This window comes from Gorilla gorilla, chromosome 5 (assembly GCF_029281585.2).
Source record: "Gorilla gorilla gorilla isolate KB3781 chromosome 5, NHGRI_mGorGor1-v2.1_pri, whole genome shotgun sequence".
NCBI lineage: Eukaryota > Metazoa > Chordata > Mammalia > Primates > Hominidae > Gorilla > Gorilla gorilla.
This window is the reverse complement of record NC_073229.2, coordinates 124,269,867-124,290,905: the sequence shown is the minus strand read 5'-3', so window position 1 is coordinate 124,290,905 and position 21,039 is coordinate 124,269,867. Positions and strand designations below refer to the sequence as shown.

At 39.2% G+C, this 21,039-nt stretch overlaps 1 pseudogene; it reads right to left on the bottom strand.

Moving 5' to 3' along the window:
- Positions 1-3,388: 3,388 nt before the first annotated feature.
- On the bottom strand, positions 3,389-3,988 carry LOC101131830 (peroxiredoxin-2-like; annotated as a pseudogene).
- Positions 3,989-21,039: the final 17,051 nt, after the last annotated feature.

Here is a 21,039-nt window from a genome sequence, read left to right as displayed (position 1 = left end):
TGTTTCCTTTGAAACATACTTTTATTGGACCACAACTATAGTTGCTAATAGAGAACTTTGCTTCTGTGTGAGTCAAGAGGTCCTAATTAGAACATTTAGCCAAGAGTTGTTAACAGATGTTAACAGGTTTCTGACCTGCAATCATTGCAATGAAGGCCTGGCTACTATCATGAGCCATCTTTTTTATTCACCTGACAAACAATTATGGGACACCTACTAAGCATCAAATCCAATTCTAGGCATCAATAAACAAAATAGAAAATGATTTTCTGTTCATATGGAATTTACTGTACAGTACATCCTTTTCAACCCAGACTGTGAAATCCACAGCTTCCTAAGACTAATGTTCCAAAAGGGATGTTAAGAATAGCAGAAAGGCGGGACACGGTGGCTCACGCCTGTAATACCAGCACTTTGGGAGGCCGAGGGGGGCTGGTAACCTGAGGTCAAGAGTTCAAGACCAGCCTGGCCAACATGGTGAAACCTCATCTCTACTAAAAATACAAAAAAAAAATTACCAGGGCATGGTGGCACGTGCCTGTAGTCCCAGTTACTCTGGGAGGCTGAGGCAGGAGAATCGCTGGAACCCAGGAGGCGAAGGTTGCGTTGAGCCAAGATTGCGCCAGTGCACTCCAGTCTGGGTGACAGAGGGAGATTCCATCTCAAAAAAAAAAAAAAAATAGCAGAAATAACTAACTTTTTATTGAGATCCAGTAAGAATGACTTTTTTTTCATAAACTGGAATAGATATGAATTCTCAATTGAGAAATGTAATAGGGTCTATATTAATACTATAATAACAGTGGGAAAAAACTATTATAAGGTAGGGTGTTACTGCCATTGGGATGAAATGAATGTGAGGGCCATTTGGATTCTCTTTAGTAGCTCTTAAGTCTAGTTCATTAATAGCAGAGCTTAAAAGCAGCCGTGCATGGAACAAATTAGGCAGCTTTGGACTGTGCTTTCTTGAAGTTCTAGACTAAAGGTAAGAACAGTACCAAACCAAATACTGGGTTCATTTGGTCCTTTAATCTTTTTGTTCAGGAGTGGAATGCTAAATGACAGGAGAATGCATCTTCATAAAAAATAATGATTTGTGTCTGATGTTAGCTGCAAAGCCATCTAGAAACAAACCACAGCCTTGCTCAGCTGAGCAGCTGCCATTTCCCTGGCCCTGCTTTAATTGTTGCAGAACTGGGAATCACAAACAATGGTCCTGCACCTGCTGCCAGGCCTGCCAGAGTGATGATGGTGCCGTCATTCAGGCCAAGAGGAAAGGACCATAAAAACAGACACATGCCCTCACAAGCTCAGCTGCTCCCCTCCCTGGTGCTGCCGTCCTGCCAAACCTATGGCCAGTCCAGGTTGTCGCACAACTGTGCAGACCATTGCAGGAGACAGACAGATTATCTGGGGAGGCACAAGTAAATTTGGTCAGGTTGGACTCAGCTTCATTAACTTCCTGTGGGAGAAAAAGTGTAGCCTGAGTGTTAAAGAGGGGCACATGTGGGACTCCCTAATGCACGTGACTGTTCTCTTTGTCGTCTTCTTATATTTTTATCTGTCAATTCCCTTCATCAACCCAATGGTGATGAGATATAGCCTGTTTGCCATACCCAGAAAAGAGAGATAAGAGTCTTTTATGATAGCTTATATCTTCTCTTTGACTTTCTCTTCCTGGATGATTTAGGCTTTCACCACTACTTCTCTTGGGATGACTCTCCCAAACCATCAGTTCAATATGGAATCCTGGAACTTTAGTGCTAAAAGTTGCCACTGAAGTTGTCCTGTCTAACTTCCAAATGTTAAAGTTAAGAAAACTGAAGCTCTGAAATGGCAAATGACTTTCCAAGATTGTACAAAGAAGGGGCTAATAAAATCAGATTAGAACCTGCCTCGACTCCCAACCTAGTGCTCCTTCCACCACTCCATATCCTCTCTAATGTCTCCTACAACATCTTCCCCTCTCCCCTTACTTTTATTTCTATAGTTGATTTTGTATTCCAAGTAGTTGTTGAGTTTCACACAGCTTTGTAATAGCTTCCTGGCTCATATCCCACCTGCATGCACAAATCTCTTCTAAGATAACCACTGCAGATTACATGTTAAAAATGTATTTAAAAGTGTTTTTTGTGGTTATTTTAACAAAGGCTTCTTGTTGCCTCAAATGAGGTCAAAGTAGATCCAACCCACCTTGCCTGCCTATCTCCAAAAGGCTACTATGTCTCTCTTACACTCTAGCCTAAACTGACAGTTCCCTGTTCTTGGAATACTGCCCATATTTTTCCACTTACTGCTTCTTCCATTTGGAATGGCCATCCAAAATCTCTGCCTCTCAATGTGCGCCCCAGCCTTTAAGACTCAGATGAGACGTCACCTCTTCCATGAAGCCATCACTTAGGCCCCAAACTCTTCCTTCTGTATTTTCCCATGATGTGTAATTCCTCTTTTATATACCATGTGAAAGTGTAGTTATTAGTGTATATATTTTATCCTTTCAAGTAGATTTAAAATTTTCCTATGCCTGAGATTCTGTCCCATACAGTCTTCTACCCTGCAGTCCCTCCCAACAGTATCTAACATAGTGCCTTGAATATAATCGATGTTCAGTGATATTAATTGAACGTTACACTATTTGATCAAGGTCTGACAACAATATTTTTACTCTAGCTTAGAAAGTTCATTTTGGAGCCAAGCACGGTGGCTCACACCTGTAATCCCAGCACTTTGGGAGGCCGAGGTGGGCAGATCACGAGGTCAGGAGATCGAGACCATCCTGGCTAACAAGATGAAACCCCGTCTCTACTAAAAATACAAAAAATTAGCCGGTGTGGTGGCGGGCGCCTGTAGTCCCAGCTACTCGGGAGGCTGAGGCAGGAGAATGGCATGAACCTGGGAGGCAGAGCTTGCAGTGAGCTGAGATCCCGCCACTGCACTCCAGCCTGGGCAACAGAGTGAGACTCTGTCTCAAAAAAAAAAAAAAAAAAAAGGAAAAGAAAAAAAGTTCATTTTGACTTTTCAAACTGTATCTATTGCATCATGGTATCTTGGAATTAGAAACCAAAGACCAAGAAAGATATTTAAAATTATGCTAAAACATACATAACAGAATATCGACCTTTTTTTTTTTCTGTCGCTTATACTTTACTGGTCAACTCTAGGCCTGTGTGCGGCTGGGTGGGCTTGTAGGAGGGCATCACTATTCACTAGTTCCCAGGTGGAGGCATGAGACGGCCTTGGTCTAGCCTTCCAGGGTCCCAGACTGTGGACTTTGGAGGGGCAGGTCTGGCCTTTCCTGGGTCAGCACAGGGCACCCAGGTGGCGGCACTGGTGGGCAGCCAGCACAGGCACCTAGGTAAGGGCACAAGCTCACTATCCGTCAGCCAGCCTAATTGTGTTTGGATAAATTTTCCTTGCTGTCACCCACGTTGGGCTTAATCGTGTCAGTGCCAGGCTTCCAGCCAGCGGGACAAACTTCCGCGTGCTCTTCTGCGTACTGGAAGGCCTGGACCAGCTGCAGAGCCTCATCCACGGAGCGTCCCACAGGCAAATCATTAACAGTGATCTGGGAAGGACACCCTTGCCATCTTTGATAAAGCGGCCCCTGTAGGCAATGCCCGCATCTGTTTTCAGCACGGCGTAATCCTCAGACAAGCCACTGGTCACCTCAGCAAGCAGGGGGATGTTCAGGGGGCCCAAGTCTCCCTCCCTCTGGGGGTTGTTGATCCAAGCCAGGTGGGTGAACTGAGAGTCCACTGAGATGCCCAGCACTTCGCAGCCCAGCTTGCGGAAGTCCTCGGCATGGTTGCTGAACGCGATGATCTCCGTGGGGCACACAAAAGTGAAGTGCAGAGGGTAGAAAAACAGGACCATGTATTTCTCTTTGTAGTCCTACAGCTTCACTTCTTTGAAAGCACTATCCATCCACCACGGTGGTGGCCTTGAAGTCAGGGGCGGGCTATGCCATGCGCGCGATTACGGAGGCCATGACTGAAAGCTGCTTGGGCTAAGGCTGGACTCACGGGCAACCAGACGCGTGGACTCACGTTCTCAGGACCAAAACTGACCATCTTAACCAACTTTACACGTAAAGTTCAGTGGTATTAAGTATATTCATATTGTTATGTAATTATCACTACTATCCATCTTCAGAACTTTTTTCATTCTGCAAAACTGAAACTCTATACCCATTAAACAATAACTCCCTATTCCCCTTTCCTCCCAGCCCCTGGGAACCATAATTCTAATATCAAATTCTATGAATCTGACTATTATAAGCACCACATATAAGTGAAATCATACAGTATTTGTCTTTTTGTGCTGGCTTATTTCACTTAGCATAATGACTTCAAGGTTCATTAATATTATAACATGTGTCAGGATTTCCTTCTTTTTAAAGGCTGAATAGTGATTATATAGAGAGAATATTTTGTATATATATTATATATGTAATATTCCATCTCTCTCTCTCTCTCTCTCACACACACACACACACACACACACACATCACGTTTTAGTTATCCATTTATCCATAAGTGGACACTTGCCTTGCTTCCATTTTTGGCTATTGTAAATAATGTCACTGTGGATATGGGTGTAAAAATCTCTCTTTGAGATCCTGCTTTTAATTCTTTTGGGAATACACATAAAAGTGGAATGGATCATATGGTAATTGTATTTTTAATTTTTTAAAGGGATCTCCATGCTGTTTTCTACAATTCTCCATTAAAAAGTTGGATTCTAGGCTGGGCATGGTGGCTTATGTCTGTAATCCCGGCACTTTGGGAAGCTGAGGCGGGTGGATCACGAGGTCAGGAGTTCAAGACCAGCCTGGCCAAGATGGTGAAACCCTTGTCTCTACTAAAAATACAAAAATATTAGCCGGGCGTGGTGGCGCACGCCTGTAATCCCAGCTACTCAGGAGGCTGGGGCAGAGAATTGCTTGAACCTGGGAGGCAGAGGTTGCAGTGAGCCAAGATTGCACCACTATACTCTAGCCTGGGTGACAGAGTCAGACTCCGTCTCAAAAAAAAAAAAAAAAAAAAAAAAGTTGGATTCTTTTTAAAAATCTTCCAAAAGTCTAACATGTAAGAGAATATCTGAAGTAAGAAATAACAGAAACTACAGCACAGCACTGCTATCTATCCAAGCTGCTTTAGTCAGATGAATCACAGCTGGTGTTCAGAAGCCAGTTCAGTGTAAAAAATATGACACACAGCCTGTGGTTCCTGAGCCTGACTGTGCATGAGAATCTTCACACCAGATAGTTGAAGCTAGAACCTCTGGGAACTTGGAATCACATAGAGCTCCCCCAACAGTTATAGTCCTCGTCTGGCCATATGTGAGGAGTCTTTTCATGGATTATGAGTATGTCCACAAACTTGGACTGATAGTATTGATGCAATTAATATTTACTTAAAAATATCTAGTTGTTTAAATAGGTTCACATCCATGGACATACCTTGAGGCAACCATGTACGCCCTCAGGTTACTCCAGAGTGGTAGGGCAGATAAACTGGAGACAGGGAGATAGACCGTGGAGCCAGACCCAACAGGAAGGAAGTGGAAAAGAAAACAGATGAGTGTGCAGGAAATCAGTAGCTACAGATTTCATTGGCCCTACATATGGTAGTCAGGGAGATGAGAGAAGTCACAGTATAAAAGAGGATCCAAGAGTAGGCAAAACTTGGAAACCAGGTATTTGGGAAGGCAGTTGGCATCAGGGAAGTCCATCAGTAGGGGGCAAGAGCAAGGCAAAATAGGGGACAGGGGAAAAGATACTAGGCCTAGGGGAAATAACATATTAGGCAGTTCACAAAATTAAAAAGAAATTAGGCACAAATGAACAACTAGGGCATAAAATAAGAACTAATATCAAAGGCAGCATCCCCTCTTTCTGCCATTTCTTCATTTTGTCATTCTTTCATCCATTCAGTGGCAATTGCTGTAGACTTACTTGGTGCTTGGCAATATGGGTCCAGACTGCTCTTCTGGAATCCTTTAATCCCTTTTGTTTAAGATAAGGAATAGTCCAAAAATCCTACCACAGAATGTCATTACCAACAACATGTACACTGGTTGCTTCCCTTACTTTAAGTAGTGTGCATATGCACGTTTTCCAAACAGCCTGGGTCTGTAAATAAAAAGTGGTCACTCTTTCAGTAGGTATCTTAACAATACCATTAAAAGAGGCTTTTCACTCTGTCAGCATTGTTTTGAATTCCAATTTTGCCAGTGCTTTCTTCATTAATTTAAGAAGTGATTACCCAGCCAGTAGACTATTTTTTTCCTGATGTTCTTTTTTTCCCCTCTTCTCTCTCCTGTGCTATGCTTTATGAACTCTCATTGCTCATTAAATTAATGTGTGAGCAGGAGTTGGAAAAATAACTAAACTAAAATTAGTCATGTTTTCTAGTTTTTAGCAGTAGTGATATGATTTACTAGAGAAGGAAATTGGAACTGTGAACTAAAATTAAGCTTTTGAATTATCTGAAGATTTCATTCATCCTTGTTATTCCCAACCCTAGGGAAGAACTCTGTTCACCATGAGTGGGGAAAAAGTTTCATGCAATAACATAATCTAGTTTTAAATGCTTTTTCTGAATTCTGAACAAGCATAAATTGTCTCTATTTCTTGAAATTTAGGTTAGCAATCTTAATTTAAAATATGCTGCCCATAATTTCATCATTTGTGAATGTGTTAATTAAACTGGTAATGTTATCAAAACAAAATTGAGTTTCAATTTAGTTTTGTGAATATATTTTTCATAACTAAAAACAGTTTTATAGTTAATGTAGACATAGAGCATTCTTCGAATAAATAATCATCATTACCCAAATTAAGCAAGTGTTTGAGTGTCCTTTCAGTCTTCTCATGGTACATTATTTCTGACTGTAACATACCACTGACTTATCTGCCCCTCAGCAAATGACTTACTTTAATGCATCCATTATTCTTTCTGAAACTGTGCTCTTTTTTCTTCTTGCTTTGTTTTACCTTCATGATATCTTTGTTGTCAAACAGGTATTTAAGGTTATCACTACTGAGAGTTTTTGTAGAACACATTCAATATACTAGAAGTAGAGAAAGAATGATTTACTCTGCTGTCATCTTCATTATCTTATGCAAAAAATCAACAAGAAAATTCAACATAAATGCTTTACAATAGCAAAATTCAATATAAATGATAGAACTGGTACATCTTTCTCTCTCTAGTCTATTGTTTTCCAAGGTTGTTCTAAAAATGCCTAGTTCATAGGATGCTCCACATAAAAATGGTTCTGGGATGAGATGACTTTGGAGAATGCTGCACTGCATACTCACCTTTGGAGATATCCAAGGCCTATTAGTATATTATGGGCTGAATAAACTTGCTGTAAAGTAACCTGCATAACTTTATTCAAGTGTTTTCCACAATTATTTCGACAGAGAATCATTTCCTCTCCTCTTGGAAGAAGTGTTCCAAAAATAAATGTAAGAAACACTGATTTATTGTTTCCTGCTTAAAACACACTTACTAGTATCTGTGTCATTACTATATGTTAAACATACAGCACAAAAAGAGCTGCCTTCTGACTAGCAAATTATATGCTAGCTTTAAAATACAATGTAGGTTTGGAGTGCTGTCAACAAGATGGCAGAATAGGAATTGTTAGCCCTCATCCTGCCACAGAAACACCAATTTAACAATGATATATGAATCCAAATATCTTTATGAGAAGTTCAAAATTCACTTAAGAAGTTGCAGTCACTCAGATTCACATAAAACCAAAATACCACACTGAACTAGGCAAAAGAGCAATTTCGCTTTACTCACATCACTTCCTTCCTCAGGCACAGTTCAGTGTCAAGAAAGATTGCTTCAGCCCATGACTCCTCTCTTGGAGGGAAAGAAAGGAGTATGCACCCAACATTCTCAGTCTTTTGGGGTGCTGAGAGACCTGTTTCTGTTCTACCTCACTCAGAGTGCTAAAGAAACCACAGCATAGTTTTAACACCTGGGGACAGCTAAGAACAAAAAACATGGGGTAGACAGCTTACTGCAGCCAGCATGGTTCTGCAGGACTGGGAGAAGGCATACAATCCTAATATTTCTCTCCCAGAAGATGAGGGAGAAGAGTGAAGCATGCATCCAATGCCCTGGTCTTTTATTGCACTGCCCTAGGGAAAAGGGGTTGGCAGCTTACCATGGCCAGCATCGTTCCTTGCAATTGAGAGAAGGTGCACAACACTACAATTTATCCCTCAGGAGGAAGACAGAGAAGTAGAGAATGCAATGCACATCTATAGAGAAGGTTTGGGAGGCTCCTAGAATCTTTAACCGGGTTTACTGGTGAAGATCTTTTCCTACTGAAGCCAGTCTTTAAAGATTAGAGGAGGTGGCTATTTCTTCAAATGTGCAGGCATCAACAAAAACTACAAAAAGCACCAAAAATTAGCAAAGTATGACACAATCAAGGAACAAAATAAATGTGTAACAACTGACCATAAAGAAATAGAGATATATGAATTGCCGGACAAAGAATTCAAATTAATCATCTTAAAGAAGCTCAGTGTGTTACAGGACAGCACAGACAACTAAATAAAATCAGGAAAATTATACATGAACAAAATGAGACTATCAACAAAGAAATAAAACCATAAAAAAGAACCAAATAGAAATTCTAGAGCTGAAGAATACAATACCTAATATCTAAACTGAAAAATTCAGCAAATTAAATTGTAGACTTGATTAAACAGAAGAAGTGATTTAAAAATATGGGCCATTTGAAATTATCTATTTAGAGAAACAGAAAGAAAAAATAGTAAAGAAAATCTAAGGACCTATGAGACACCTTCTAGCAAACTAGTTTATGTACTATGTAAATTTTAGAAGGAGAGCGAGAAAGGGGTAGAAAGTTTATTTAAAGAAATAATCTTGAAAACTTCCCAAATCTTGGGAGATATATGGAACTGCAGTTTCATTAAGTCTAAAAGACCCAAATAGGATTAAATCTACACCAAAATACATTATTATCAAATTGCCAAACATCAAAGACAAGGAATTTTCAAAGCAGCAAGAGAAAAGTGATTTGTCACATGCAAGAGATCCTCTATCAGACCATCAGTGAACTTCTCAGATGAAGGCTTGCAGGCCAGAAGAGAGGAGAATAATAAAGAAAATAATGCTGGAAAAAAATGACAAAACATCAACCAAGAATACTATAACCAGCAAACTGTCTTTCAGAAATGAAGGAGAGGGAAAGACTTTCCCAGACAAACAAAAGCTGAAGTTTATCTCCACTAAACTTGCATCTCAAGAAATACTAAAGGGAATTCTTTAAATTGCAACAAAATGATGCTAAACAGTATCACAAGAGCATATGAAAGTATAAAACCCACTGGTACAAGTAAATACATAGATAAATACAGAATATTATAATACTGTACAGGTGGTATATAAATCACCTGTAGTATAAATGTTAAAAGACAAAAGTATTAAGAATAACTATAAAAGAAAAACTACCAAATTTTTTCAATGTATACACAACATAAAAGATGTAAATTGTGACATAAATAACATAAAGTGTGAGTGGTTGGAGAAGTAAAAGTAGAATTTTTTTGTGTGACAGTAGTTAAGTTATTATCAGTTTAAAATAGACTGGTACAACTGTAAGATGTTCTATCTAGCCTCATGGTAACCACAAAGAAAATACCTATAGAAGATAACAGGAAGGCTGGGAGAGACGGCTCATGCCTCTAATCCCAGCACTTTGTGAGCCCAAGGCAGAGGATGATTTGAGACCACGAGTTTGAGATTAGCCTGAGGCAATATAGTGAGAGCTCATTTCTACAAAATAATTTTTTTAAAAAAATTAGCCAGGCATGGTTGTGTACCCCTATAGTCCCAGATACTTGGGAGGCTGAGGCAAGAAGATAACTTTAGCCCAGGAGTTTGAGGCTGTTGTGAGCTACGATTGCATCACTGCACTCCAGCCTGGGTGACAGAGCAAGACCCTGTCTCCAAAAAAGAAGCTACAGGGAAGAAAGAGAAAGAAATCAAAACACATTATTATTTTAAAAAAATCAGTAAAGCACAAAGTAAGATAGCAGGAGAGGAAAAGAAGAACAAAAGAACTGCAAGATCAACAGAAAATAACTAACAAAATGACAATAGTAAGTCCCTCCTGTCAATAATTACTTTAAATGTCAATGTATTAACCACCCAAATCAAAAGAGATAGAGTTGCTGAATGAATAAAAAAAAAAAAAACAAGACTCAACTATATGTCTACAAGAGACTTGTTTTAGATTTAGGGACACATGTAGGCTGAAAGTAAAAAGATGTTCTATGCAAATAATAAATGAAAACAGGGATGGCTACACCTATATCAGAATTAAAATAGACATTAAGTCAAAATGCAATGTAGATTTCATTATTCCAAACACTGGCTAGATGATATCTAACAAATAATGCCAGATAGTTAATATTAGTGTGCCGAGGAAAAGTACAAAAGTGAAATATTTCCTGGGCCTTTAGGATCTTCAATCAATTGTAAATCAAATTTATATAGCTTAAAATTACTATTTGTTTCTTATTGAAAAAACAAGTACAGTCAGCGCTCCATATCTATGGGTTCTGCATCTGTAGGTTCAGCCAACCATTGATGAAAAATATTTTTTAAAAACCCACAACAATATACATAGTAACAGTACAATAAAAAATTATACAGATTTAAACAATATAGTATGACAACTATTGACATAGCATTTCCATTGTATTAGGTATTATAAGTAATCTAGAGATGATTTAAAGTATGCAGGAGGATACGTGTAGGTTATATGCATTTACTATGCTATTTTATATAAGGGCCTTGAGCATTTACAGATTTGGGTATCTGCAGAGGGTCCTGGAACCAGTACCTTGTGGATACCAAGGATATGAGAATTAGTATCATTTCTTTTTTTGACAAGATGAACTATTTTAAGTTGTAGTATTTCTTTTTTAAAAGATGGTTATTCTTGCCAGCAATTTTTTGATAATTAGAACTGAAAAAGAATAGTTGTTTCTTCTCTTTTATCATTTCCTTAAATCGAAATTATGTTTCAATGAAAATTTACTGTTTTCTTCTTATACAACTGAGTTCTTTCTTTCCATTAGACTAACATTTCCATGGGCCTTTGGGATATCAAAGGAAACAGCATGGGAGGGGCAAGATTATGATGCACATATTTCTATCCCATCTTTGCTCTTGTGAGTAAACAACTCCATTTAGCTTCTCATCAAGTTTTCACATTGTGATAGGTAAAGCAACGAGACGCAAATGGACTTCAAAACACCTGGCCCTAAATAGGGGGCTTGGAAAATAAATTAATTTAGAATGTAAAAGCTAGATGTCACCTCAGAAATAATCTAATTCAAGGGCTCTCAATGCTGGCTGCAGCATAGAACCACATAGACAGCTGAGAAACAAACAAACCAGCAAGCAAACAAACAAATGGCAATGGTTGAGGGCCCAGTACACAGATTAATATTAATTAATTAATTAGTACTCCAGTGAAATCTGGAGTCTGAGACTTAATATTTTAAAGAACTCTCCAATGGTGGGGAGACGGAGAATCAAAAGAGAAGTTAACGATGATAACAACTAATCCTCTCAAACTCCATCACATTCGGAGTGAGGAATTTCTTGAGCAAGTAAGTGATTTTCTTGTTTACTGTTGGAAAATCAGTTAGTCCATTTGAATTAGAAAGCAGACCTTCTTATCCTTAACCTGAGCACTTTCCATCATATAGCATTGCCTTTCCTCGCCATTCTCCTTAGCTACACGAAATTTTTTTTCATGGACAAGTCATACAACTTCTTTGATGTTCATGTTTTGCTTTACCTGGTCAATAGTACCCAACAGGACCATTTTAGGATCAAATAATAACTATAAAACATGCCTGTTTTATATGTGTTATTAAATGTATATGGCATTGCTGATATATTACAAGTGATCCAAACTACATTGTTCATTTACACTAATTAATAGAATGTTTCCCATCAGCTTTTACTTGAAGAAGGGTTTTCCCAATTTTTCTTGGAAATCTAAGACCATCTCTTAGCGTGTTATTTACTCCCAGATTCAATCTCTTCGCTGAAGCTACTGAGTTATTTTCAACATCCAACCCACTCTGGGACATAATCCCTTCTTAGTGACTTTACAAAAAACAAAAAAAACAAAATAAGAATTCTTAAATAAGTGACTAGCGCCATGTCCTGGACTGTGATATTGTTTTGTTGCACTACAAAATAAGAAGTGAGAGCAAGAGAAAGTACTTTCTCCACACCGGAGTCCCCACAGGGACACAGTCAGCAGCCTGGCCCCTTTGGAATGGAACACCTGCCTCCTCTGCCTGCTGGGTCCCTTCTCCTTTGAGCCCCCACCTCACACAGCACGTTCTACACCTGGCCAGCTGCTCCCTCGACTCCGGTGGAGCCTTCTTTACCAGTGGCTCTGCCTTACTTACACTCAGAGAAAGGCTGTAGGAAGGGGATGAAGGCAGGCTACCCCCGTAATTGAATGCCAGGGCTGCTAGTATGTCTCCACAGAGAAGATAAGCTACGTTGCCTAAGAGCTGGAACTCCAGGTGGTTCTTGGGGTGATTTTGGAGTCCCAGCATCATTTGAGGTCAATAGAGATAGATGGGTTGTTGAGTAGGTGGTATGCTAAACTCCCATCCAAGGAAAAGTGCAGAAAGTACCACTAATGAATGCCAAACTGGCCCCTGGGCGTACTGACCAAGGGGCTGCCATGATTCCTAGGCCATCAGCGTTTAACTTGATGTTCCACTGGGAATTGCAGGGCTGTCTGCCTAGCCTTCATTACCATGAATAATCAAAGTTGGAAGTACGTCAGAGGGCTTCTATGGACATTGTTTTTCACCTACTATAAGGTGATGGCAGTTTGCAGTAAAATTATTTCATGGAAAGTCCCTAGAATGCGCTGATGTAAGTAGCTAACACCAGCCTCTCTAAATCAATCATGTCATGGTTTCAGCCTAATTACTAGAATTGGTGTTCAGACTAAAGAAGTCAGTAAATACCAGAAAGTAAGTTTTACTGCAAAACAGATTGCAGTTCCAGTAAAGTTGTTGTATATGAACAGAAACATGCTGCTTACAGATGTCCTTCAGTCCCAATCCTAAGTAATATATATTACAAAATAAAGGGGGAGGGTGCCCACAAGTGGCGAGGACAGATGCTCCTAGCGAGGCATCACAAATCAAAAGCAAACCTAAATATTCACAAGAGGTATGCCATGACTGGGTGGAATAAAATCGGACAGGCTCAATTTTTAAAACTGCTTTAGGCGACTGTCTTATCCGGGGGGACGGGGGAAAAACTGTCTTCATTGCTAATTCAATGCCTGTTTGCCTTGCATGGAGCAGGCAACCAAGAATGTGAATTAAATGAGTCCTGTAGATACGAAGGGGAAAGTACCCATTTCAAAGAGCTTTCTATCATCCTTATTACCAAGTTCTCTGCTACCAAATTATAAGGAAGGAAGTCCTGTGACTATCGGGGAGGGGGGGAAATGTGGTGGGTTTACTACGGGAAATTGAATCAAGTTTCCCACACTTATGTCCAGTGTATTTATACAAAACAGGTACCCTGATCTTCTCCCCATTTATTCCCTAATTTCTTTACTCAGATGAGGTAAGATAATGGTTTCTTTGAAGCTGAGAATCTGCTAGGCCTTTTACCTTCAGGCTGTAAGCCTCTTTGAGGTGTGTAACTGTATCTCATATCTAGCATAATAGATGTTCAATAGATAGTTGCATATTCATGTCTTATGTAATGGCCCTGCCAATGAGGTCACAGTCAGCCAATAGGTTTTTTTGATTCATGACTTTATATTCTGGACATTTTTCCATCTCTACAGATGGACCCTTCATCTACAGATGGAATGACCCTCCATTTCTTTCTTAATTTAGTCTCCACTTCTCTCTTCCAGTCCCTTCCTTCTCCTCCTCTGCCTCCCACCACAGTGTATGGTTCCAGGTCTGGTTGCTTTCGGGGAAATTATCCCTTACCTAATTTATATGATTTTAGCTGTAGTGATAAAAATGTATGTACCTAAATCTGAAACCTTTAAAAAAAAGTTTGAAAACCTTTAAAAAAAACTTAAACTTTTTTTAAACTTTTTAAACTTTTTTTTCAAACTTTTAAAAGTCTGAAACCTTTAAAAAAAGTTTGAAAAGTGTAATTCTTTCCTCCAAAATTATTTTATTTTTGAAAAAAAAAAGTTGTTTAAAATGAACCTCAGGTGTACCAAATTGGACTGATCTAAATTCTTACTTTGAGACACATTATCTATTGGTTCATGCATAGTCACATTTTAAAAACATTTTATTTATTTATAAACACAAGGAACCCTTGTGAACACACTGCCTGACACAAACACTAGAACATTGCCAGTAACTTAAATAGATTAGCCTATGTGTTCCAGTTCCCCTGCCTCCAATGCACAGGAGCCACTATCCTGAACCTTGTCTTTATCTACGATCCCCATGCTTTTTAAAATGTGGTTTTAATCACATTTATGCCTAAATGATATTTTGTTTAATTGCTTTTTAAAAACTTCTTGGAAAGGATATCCTGTTGTCCAAGGTTCTATAGCTCTTGACTTTGTCATTCAATAATACGTTCCCACAATTATTCATGAATCTCCTTTTGTCACAAAATAGAAAATTTGTCACAAAATTCAAAAAAGAAAGAAATGAAGAGAAAAGAAAGAAAGAAAAAGAAAGGAAGAAAATGCTTATATATTCTCCCGCTGTGAATGGTATGACCCTAAATTTAGGTTATATTAAACCAGACAACATCACCTGCAGAATAATAAATCTAGAGTAAAACATCAGGAGTTCTCTCATTTATTCTCAGTATCTTCAAGTAAGACTAACACAAGAATAACTAACCCATTAAGATTCATCTATGTGTCATGTTGTTCAGTAATACTTTCCATCGTTTTTTAAATAAGGTAGAGTGCCAAAAATATTTCACATTAATCTATGCTGAAACTTACTGTGCATCTCTTTAATATAATATTTAATAATTTTATTCAAATAATGATTCTAATTGTTCCTTTTAGCCTCATATCTGGTTTTTCAGCTCATGTAAATACATCTAAGAAAGATATTTCTCCTAGAATTTCTGGCACAAACAAGCCCTCGAATTTTCTAGGTAAGTTTTCTAGGCTCAACACCATAGCAACGCAAGATTAAACTCCCTGGACTCTTTTGGGGCTGCTCACAGGAACCCTTTTTTTTTTTTTTTTTTTTTTTGAGACAACAGTCTCACTCCTTTGCCCAGGCTGGAGTGCAGTGGCATCAACTGGACTCACTGCAACCTCCACCTCCCTGGTTCAGGCCATTCTCCTGCTTCAGCCTCCTGAGTAGCTGGGACTGCAGGCACTTGCCACCAAGCCCGGCTAACTTTGTATTTTTATTAGAGACAGGATCTTGCCATGTTGACCAGGCTGGTCCTGAACTCCTGGCATCAAGTGATCTACCCACTTGGCCTCCCAAAGTGCTGGGATTACAGGTGTGAGCCACCACACACAGCCTCAACCATTAATAATTTAAGCCGATCCTCTCACACTGTAGTTGCCAACTCACCACTGAGCTGCAGCATCATATCCAATCTGGCCATAGAGGTCCACTCTGCAAGCCCATGGAAAGCCAGGCAGCACCTTGTTCTCCATCTGGAAGATTTGGACTCTCATGCACCATATCCCTCCTGCCAGGCAATTTGTGCAGCAGCATGGAGTCCTGGTTACTAAAAAGAAAAAAAGAAAAAAAAAAAGGCCTTTTGGATATCCTCCAAAGCTGATGTTGAAGTTCTGGCAGTATGTGTGCTCCATCTGAGACATCAGAAATAAAAATTACAGGAGGAATTGCTGGAAAAATCCAGACTGCAGTTCTTGTCCTAGTAATAGTATAGAGGAAGTGTTAAACAGAGGCTGTGATTCTAACAAAAGAGGGAAGGTTTCTTCATTTCCCATAGCCTCAATGAGAAAGTGGAGCTAAGGAAGCAACTTTTAGATGAATTTCTTTGGTTATGCAATTACATACTCCTTGAGTGTTTAGCCAACACACCTGTTTATCACTCAGCATTCTAATAGAAGCTGGAGATGACAGAAAAACGAGGGAAACTCACATTTACTATATGCCCACCACTGTGCTAGACGTTTTCTCTTTTATAGATGAAGTAACAGGGGCTCAGACAAGTTAGCTAACTGCCATGCTGTGTAGTGCCAGAGCCAGGTCTCAGTGCAAAGCCTGTGTTCTTTTCATAATATCATTGTTTACCAATAAAAAAAATTAGAATCTAATTGAGAATAAAGGCACAAGAATAAAAGAAGCATGGTGTCTCCACTGACAACCAAGGAAGTTGGACTGGAGGAAAATTGTCATCAGAGTGAAGCAAAAAGAGGTGGAATCCATGGAGAAAGACACATAACCAGTGTTCAAGCTCAAGCTAGTGGTCATTAGGAAATAGTATAGAGGCTTGAGTAGGATGGCTTCATTAGAGATAGGTATTAGAGAAACTGATCTGATTACAGTGGCCCAGATTTGATATCGGTGGTCATAGGAATGGAGAGGAAATGTCCCACGGAAGACCCTGTTTTTGATTTCCCACAGCATGGCTAGAACATGATATATGGTAAATAAATTCTCTGCAATGATGGAGATATTGTAAAAGAAGGAATGACAGAATACAATTTAAAAATATATAGTCATTCCAAAAGTTAGAGAATTATCTTGCTGTTGAAGAAAGGGAAAATAATAAAACAAGCTAACAGGCATTGTCAGCTATTAGCCAGGCCAGCTCAAAGTGCTTTTATATACATTAACTAAATTAATATTCATAACAGCCTGAGAGGTGGATACTATTATTATCCTCATTTTACAGGTGAGAAAACTGAGGCATGGGGAAATTAATAATTTTCCCTGATTTCACGCAGTTAATGAGAACTAGAACCAGGCAGTCTGGCTGCAGAGTTTCCATCTTAACTTCCATGTGCAAGACTTGATATATGAACACCAGGGCAGAGAAAGTCTCTCTCCTTTTGATGGGCTTCCAATGTATTATGGAAACTCAGAAGAGGGTTAGATTTTATAAAGAGGTGCAAGACATACAGGTGGTATGTGGACATGCTATGGATATGCAATATAAGTGAAATATTCCAGGGACATATTCAAAGAGTGTGTTACTACACCTGACACCTAGAGCTGGGCACTAGCAAAAGACACTAGGTAACTATGAAGCACGTTTCTCCATCCTTCATTGACTGGAGCCATTACAAAGCTTGCTTATAGGCTATGAAACACATTGCACAGGCTACAGTTTTGTGAATTGCTTTGAACTGACCTCTAGTTTTGTTTATATGTTTATCACCCCCAGCTAAATTTTAAGATCTTCAAAGACAGAACCTGTTCCTTTGGTCTTTTTGGTATCCTCAGTGTCTATCGCCAATCTATACACAGAGTTGGTAGTTAATAAATACTTTTCTAGCCTACAAAATGTTTTTGCAGCACAACCTAGGAAAAGACTGTTTTTAATTATGCAACAGCAACTCACCACACAGTTACTGTTTATCTATTCTGTCCTCATCTGCCCTGCTGGTTGGAACAGTTGCAGTTAGAAAGAGAGATATAGAAGAGAATAGAATTTCAAAAATTGTGGAGAATATAATTATTTTGGATTCCTTTTCAGGCAATTTCAGATCTTTATTTCTTTGGGATCAATTACTAAAAATATTACAGTGTTCTTTTAGTGGTGTCATGCTTCCTTGCTTTTTCGTGGTTCTTATGGCCTTGCATTTGATGTCTGTGCATTTGATGGAGTAGTCACATTTTCCAGACTTTACAGTCTGGGTTCAGTGGTGAAAACTTTTACCTGCAGGTGGGTGTGAGGTTATTGGTTGGACGGGAGTGCAGCAGCTTTGGTTCTGAGTGGGCAGCTGCAGCAGTGTAATCTCTGTACAGCTTTATCAGCTGAAGTCAGTCCTGGCAAAGATTGCAGGTGTTTGTGACAGCAGCAATGGTAGCATGAGCTGTTGGGATCCTTTGTGGTAGAGATTGGTTGGGTTTTTTTTTCACAATGGAAAATTCTAGCCAAGGGGATGCCTCTTGGCACCAGATCTGACATGGCCCACAGGTAGCCACGGCTGTACCAGTTTCCAGGGTGTAGGTTCTCAGAGGAGCTGCCGAGCTGGGGTCCTGGGCTCAGGGGCTTAAAGAACTACTGTTGTACTTGGAGCCCGAGGCATGAGTAAACTTTCCAAGGCACAGGCATGTGCAGATCCCTCATAGATCATCTTTGATCATTCTTCATGTATTATGATTCAACCTAGAATGACATCTAACTTCCTCTCCTCTTAGCTTTTTCTCTGTTTACATCAATGATAGCAAGTGACATAAAAATACATAAGGTTTCATGGTAACTCTAATTCAGTCACTTGATTCTGAGCACCAACATGTTTTCTGGCAGGTTTTTCTGGAGTGTGAAAAAGAGTTGTGTGAGCAGCAGGGAAATCAATGTTCTCACCTCACTAGAAACTCTGGCCTGCTCCTGCATAGCTGCATGGCACCAGGATTTCAGGAGAACAACTTTTTGACTCCTACAAATGGGTCTTGACTTTCAGTAACAAGGGGTTAATTTAGACGGACATCAGAAACCAATTCAGGCCCCCAGTGAGTGAAAAAGAGCCAGGAAAGACTTCAGAACCATCAGTTCCTTCTGCAGAAGGCTGTTTCTGGTTTTCTACCAGTCTGTTTTTCTGTTGTGTTTTCTACTTTTTAATTTGCCCCTCTGCTCAAGCAGCCTACAGCCCATATGAATGAGAGTTTTTAAAATGTTTTCTTAAATAAACATTTTATAAGATAGTACATATAACTTCTGCACCTTGAAAAGCTTTACAAAATCTGTAGGCTTTGAGCATGCAGACTAACAGTAAGGCAGAAGTAGATAGGAAAGAAGGGACAGGCCCTTTGCTACTCTCCCCAGCACACACCTTTTCTGATCTCTCAGCTTGTATCTACAGCCATTATGGAAGTGGGTAAAATAGAGCAGAGAACTTCTAAAATAGGCTGTGTAAGGCACTGAGTACTGAATAATGATATTAGGAAAAAAAGGAGGAAGAGTATGAGTGCACTATTGCTCAGATGCATCTGTAGAAAATACTTGTGTTTCATTTATGAACTGTCTTCTAGTGAACTGCCACTGCAGGAATTCTGTTCCTTTTTTGTGTGTATATTTTCTATAGCCTAATGTTTTAAAGGGATAAAAGACATATTATCAAAAAGGAAATAATATGCTACTTAATCAAGCATACATCTAGACCAGAGGATGGAGCAGAACAACCCTTTTTTTTTCCTCTGAAATTGCTTATCATGCTATACTGATGTCACCTCGGCTCGTTGTCAAGGATTCTCTACTCTCTTTTTTTCCCATCTCCATCCCTTTTGTCTGACTACACTTTCATTCCTCTAGCCCCATTCCAAGGTACTGGATTCCAATCATGTTTTTCTATCTAGATTCCTCACCTTCTTCTCATAGAGCCAGGGAGAGTGAGGGAAAGTGGGAGGGCTTTAAGTTCTTCAGTTCCTTTGAAGTAAAATGTTTATTAGGTAAACACACTTCTGCCTCTTGTAGTATAGACTACTTCTTTCAACATAATGCTAGGGTGTTATTATTGTATGGCCCCTTTTCTCTGCTGTGTCAAATGTCTATTTCTGTTGCTCTGGTTTGACATAGGCAACGCTCAAGGAGAGGAATGAGCCAGACCTTTTCCCCAGCCCCAACAAAGAAGGTGCAGATGGGGGAGGAAAGCCCTTCCTATCTGGTGTACTCTGAATTCCAGTGCAAGTGTTTCATTAAAGCTCACCAAATAAGATATAATTTTCATAATAGTTAGAAAATTCAGGTTGCCACGTTTTTCCTGTGTGTTAATGCCGAGAAGACATGGAATATACTAGTTATGCCAAACAGACTATTTGGTCAAGATGGTAGAAAAATGGAATTGGGGCAGTGGCTGGAAGTGTCAATAGCCAATGACAGAAGCCATGGGCAATTCCCCTTTCTTGGGGTTTTAGCCTTTGCTGCTGAGAGGTTTTCCTGCCTTTTACTGTGGACCACATTTGTAAATCCCTGTGCAGTACCAGGAAATCAATACCCGTTAACTTCTTAGTCAGTAGAAGAAAATCTTTGCAAATTTGAAGGCTGTTTGGAATTAAGGGCAGTTATACCAAGTTAGAGAATATATCAACAAGCAGAAGTGGTATTAGAACAAACACTCTTTAAAAGGTTGGTTTCTAAATATCCTGTGTTTTTCCTAAGTCATAAAATTGTGCCATTTTTTTCTTCAGGAGACACATTCAGAAATAAATGTGTCTCTAAAGCAAATACTGCCTGTGAAGCTGGAAATACTAACCCAAATCATCCTCTTTTTCCAGAGTCTCAAGGGGCTGAGGCAATATCAGTAATGGAGACGCTCAGATATGGGCAAGACACACATTTAACAAGTCCTATGAAGGAAAGCATGTTTGCTATGTCACTATGCTCTTCAAAGTCAACTGGGATGATGGCAAAGGGCAACTGCCTTGCAATCCTTTATTTTAGTGCAGAAAAACATCTTCCGTGGTCAGAATTACTCACTTGACTCGAGGAAGTTTTCAAAACATTTCTAAATATCATAATTCACCATTATAGACACCGTGTTATTAGAGAAAAGAAAAGTATTAAGATAGAATAAGAGGTCAAACTGTCCTGTATTAAACATGTCATCACAACAGAGAAAATGTTGCAGTAACCTGACCTTTTTGTTTCAAATGAAAATCAAATATAAGCTTTTTCTGTTACATTAGCAATCATGTAATTCTCTAAAGGTGGCTTTTAAAAAATGAGAGGATTCAACATTTCCTAGTACATGCTAGGAACATTGTTAAATTGAATCTTTTCTTTTTATGAATAGAATGACATTTAGTCTTTCTGAGAAGTGCTGCTTTGG